Here is a 5,000-nt window from a genome sequence, read left to right on the forward strand (position 1 = left end):
TTCGTCCTTTTTACAACGCTCTTAGAATGAATTGTTTGGCTTGATATTTTGTGCTTGTTGGTTTTCGAGTTAGATTGTTTTTTTCCTGAACCCACTTGCCAAATTGTCTAAAGTGGATGTTATCGGTTTTGCTTTCCCTCTCGGGGGAATAAACGGTCATGGCAGACTAACTATCTCTTGACTATAGAAATCAATATCCTTATCAATTTCTTAATGTAGAAAAATCATCACAATTTATATATTTCCCAAAGACGCCAGAATGAAGAGTGCCACCTTGCTGTATTTTGCTGCTATTGTCGCCATTGCTGTCGGCATGACTCCTGTGAGGAGGCCAGGTAAGTCATGATAGGACTGTAATAGCTTACAATTATAATTCCATTGAGAGTAATTTAGCGCCAAGGTAATATGTATTATTTTCTGTTAATCTAGATTATCTATTCATAGATAATATAGGTCTGGCTCATTTTCCCATCGCCATAATGCTACTTATTGATTGACAATGTTATAATATGATATCGGATCTGGAAATGTTACTTCCACCTGACACCAGAGCCGCCCACGCACCTCAACCAAAAACTGATGGCCGCCTTCATCCCGACGTCCGAGGATATTCAGGTCCTGAAAGCCCTCCATACCAAAGCCGGTCAAGAAGCCGTTCCCACCGCTCTCCACAATAAGCCTGTTTACGAATCCGTTCCCACTGATTTCCACACCAAGCCGGTTCACGGGGCCGTTCCCACTACTCTCTACACTATGCCCCTTCACGAAGCCGTTCCCACTGGCCTCCACACTAAGCCCATTCAGGAAGCCATTCCCACTGCCTTCCACACTAAACCTGTTCAAGAACCCGTTCCCACTACCTTCCACACTAAGGCCCTTCACGAAGCCATTCCCACTGCCTTCCACACTAAGCCCCTTCACGAAGCCGTTCCCACTGCCTTCCACACTGAGCCCCTTCACGAAGCCGTTCCCACTACCTTCCACACTAAGCCCCTTCACGAAGCCGTTCCCACTGCCTTCCACACTAAGCCCCTTCACGAAGCCGTTCCCACTGCCTTCCACACTAAGCCCCTTCACGAAGCCGTTCCCACTGCCTTCCACACTGAGCCCCTTCACGAAGCCGTTTCCACTGCCTTCCACACTAAGCCCCTTCACGAAGCCGTTCCCACTGCCTTCCACACTAAGCCCCTTCACGAAGCCGTTCCCACTGCCTTCCACATGAAGCCCAGTCAGGAAGCCGTTCCCACTACCTTCCACACTAAGCCCCTTCACGAAGCCGTTCCCACTGCCTTCCACATGAAGCCCAGTCAGGAAGCCGTTCCCACTGCCTTCCACACTAAGCTCAGTCAGGAAGCCGTTCCCACTGCCTTCCACATGAAGCCCAGTCAGGAAGCCGTTCCCACTACCTTCCACACTAAGCCCCTTCACGAAGCCGTTCCCACTGCCTTCCACATGAAGCCCAGTCAGGAAGCCGTTCCCACTACCTTCCACACTAAGCCCCTTCACGAAGCCGTTCCCACTGCCTTCCACATGAAGCCCAGTCAGGAAGCCGTTCCCACCGCCCTCCACATGAAGCCCAGTCAAGAAGCCGTTCCCACCACCCTCCACATGAAGCCCAGTCAAGAAGCCGTTCCCACTGCCTTCCACATGAAGCCCAGTCAAGAAGCCGATCCCACCGCCCTCCACATGAAGCCCAGTCAAGAAGCCGTTCCCACTGCCTTCCACATGAAGCCCAGTCAGGAAGCCGTTCCCACCGCCCTCCACATGAAGCCCAGTCAGGGAGCCGTTCTCACCGCCCTCCACATGAAGCCCAGTCAGGAAGCCGTTCCCACTGCCTTCCACATGAAGCCCAGTCAGGAAGCCGTTCCCACCGCCCTCCACATGAAGCCCAGTCAGGAAGCCGTTCCCACCGCCCTCCACATGAAGCCCAGTCAAGAAGCCGTTCCCACCGCCCTCCACATGAAGCCCAGTCAAGAAGCCGATCCCACCGCCCTCCACATGAAGCCCAGTCAAGAAGCCGTTCCCACCGCCCTCCACATGAAGCCCAGTCAGGAAGCCGTTCCCACCGCCCTCCACATGAAGCCCAGTCAGGAAGCCGTTCCCACCGCCCTCCACATGAAGCCCAGTCAGGAAGCCGTTCCCACCGCCCTCCACATGAAGCCCAGTCAAGAAGCCGTTCAAACCACCCGTGTGGGATCTTCTAGTAAGTATTTCTCTCGGCTGTAAGAAACAAATTTATATATTATAATATATCATATATTTTAATTATATAATTATTATAAGGACAGATGATATATGTATATTATATATATATTATATATATATATATATATATGTATATATATGTATATATATATATATATATATATATATATATATATATATATATATATATATATATATATTGTGTTTCGATTTTCTCATCACATTACTTATGTTAAAAGAACGATTACATAATTTCATAATGAAAATGGATATGATATATCCACTTGACACCAGTGCAGCCCTTACACCCTGACCTTCCAAAAATGGCCACCTTCGTCCTAACACCCAAGGAGAACCAGGCCCTAAACGCCATCCACACCCATCCCATCCCATGATATGATTTTCATCTGACACCAACGCTGCCGTCGCCCCTTCACCTATGGAGAACGAGGCCTTGAATGACCTCCATACAAAGGTCGTCCTAAAGGTAGTTCCTAAAGCCCCCGTAGGACCTCCCAGTAGGGATTTATTCCTGTTGAAAAAGCATTTCGTGATAGAAAATGTTTCCAAAATCGCTGATGAAACAAGATATGATTTTCACTTGACATGAGCTCCGACCTCGTCCCCTGACCCCAAAGTGACGGCCATCTTCATCCTATCACCCAAGAAGAACCAGGCTCTGAACGCCATTCACACAAAACCCGCCATGAAGGTCCTTCCTACCACCTGCCAGGAACTTCCCAGTAATTAGTTTTGTCAGCTGTAAGAAACAATCCGTAATAGAAAAGTTTACAAATTGTCGACAGATCAACAATTCTGTTAATAAGATATACCCTTGTTAATCGAGTTATGGAATCTTCCAGTACTGTAGTTTCCAATTGCGGAGTAAAGTTCTGTAACTAGAACACTTTATGTAAAGGCTTTTTTTTGACGTATGTACAGCTCATGCCACTTGATTTATCTCCATTTTTTTTTCCAGACATGCCTCCTGCAGTTGCAAAGTTCATTACAAAGTATAACACTGTCAGTGCTGCATTCGTTCGTGCAACCTCATAAGAAACCTAAGACCGTGATCTCTTTCTCTATTTTCGAGTTTGTGAAAGTAAGGGAGATTCTCAAAAAAATATATGTGGATTTAGCATGCATTATTTCTTAGGTGAAATTATATTTATATGCCTGGTAATCTGTGGTTAATGTCAAATTAGAAATAGAGATATATTTCATTTCTAGGCGCTGCTGCACAACCTGGACCCGACCTATGTTCCTGTACAACCAAACTCCACGTATTATCATTAAATGCTTAAACTACATCTAAGCTTATTTCTCGCGGCAGCGACCATAGTCAAATTGCATCTGTGAGTCACAAGCACATGGAACTTTTAGAGACTGCATCATAAAAAAAAAGTCGAATAAAAATCAAAGAAACAGTAACATGTAATGAAAAGAAGAGCCTCTGGGTAAATAATTTATACAGTATGTCGCACAACAACAATGTGCATGGATGTATGTTTCTTCTTTTTGTATGTTTATTTCTTTCTCTCTGAATAACATTGGGTATCTTTTTAATGAACAGGAACAAATGTCTTCTCATCAAAAACCCTTTAGTATCTTTAGAAAGTGGAGCATACGTAATATGACTTAGAATACATATGGTTAAGCAGAAGTTTCACCTTCTAGATACAGTTATGACAGGAAGATCTTCAAAATCGCAGAGAGTGGATCATTATTCTTATTTGTTGAATAACAATTTTCATACGGTAGATTAACATATATCACCTATAGTGCTTACTTAATTGGGCAACAGATTTTGTCCCACGGATGTTGTCTTTGTTATCGTTTTCGGGTTAGAGCCAGGGCTGGTGTAAAGGAAATGTCGTATATATTATTTGACTAGTTCATGGACTATTCTAAAAGTAGCTGTTGATCCCCAAGGTTATGTATATTGGAGGTTTTGTCTATGAATTGCAACATGCTACATCTTAAAAATGCACATAGCAATTAATAACTTCTTCATACTTCTAATGACGATAAGTAATTTATATGATCACAGAAAATGAGTAATATAATACAACTGTCATACATTATGATCAAAAGATTGCACATTTAATTATTTATGTGGAAACGTAGCACACTTTTCATTTCTTGTCACTGCACCAATTGTGCAGGCAAGCAACGCCATTTGCATTTCTCTGATAAAATGCAGTAAAATTGAGGAAGCATCTTAGTTTACATTTGGCATATGTCCTCACCCACGTGCATCGTTTCGTCAGCCGTATTCCAGGACATTTTCTGTGTGGCGTGGCAGTGTTATGTCCATGTTATGTCAATGTTGCGCTCATGTCACGAAAGTGGTATTCTAGGACGCAAAAGCGTGGCACGTCTGTTGCAGCTGCTTCAGGTTTACCCTCAGTTCCAAAGTTAATATGTCTTGGGTGAATAACACTGTACAGACGACAAATTCATAAGAGAAACTACAGTCATAGGTAGCAATAACAAAACGATAGCTTAATTTTAGTATGAATCAGTTTTGTTTGTTCCTTGTTAAAGTATTGACAACCATTTCACGAATGCGCGGTTGGTAATTCAGTCAAACGGGATGAGAGGGATCGTGTGTTTATGTATAGAGCTTATTTTGTGTGTGTATATACTGTTCTGTACATGTATGCGTATCTTTGTTATATCATACATATAGATTTAATGTTTACATATTTCATATAAGCATATACTTTAACTTTACGTTCCTGACTACTGTAACCATTCATTTAACTTCACTCTCCTTCGAAAAATCCGCCAAA

Source organism: Penaeus japonicus, unplaced genomic scaffold, assembly GCF_977035675.1.
Source record: "Penaeus japonicus unplaced genomic scaffold, GWHDUDI00000001_assembly GWHDUDI00000009, whole genome shotgun sequence".
NCBI lineage: Eukaryota > Metazoa > Arthropoda > Malacostraca > Decapoda > Penaeidae > Penaeus > Penaeus japonicus.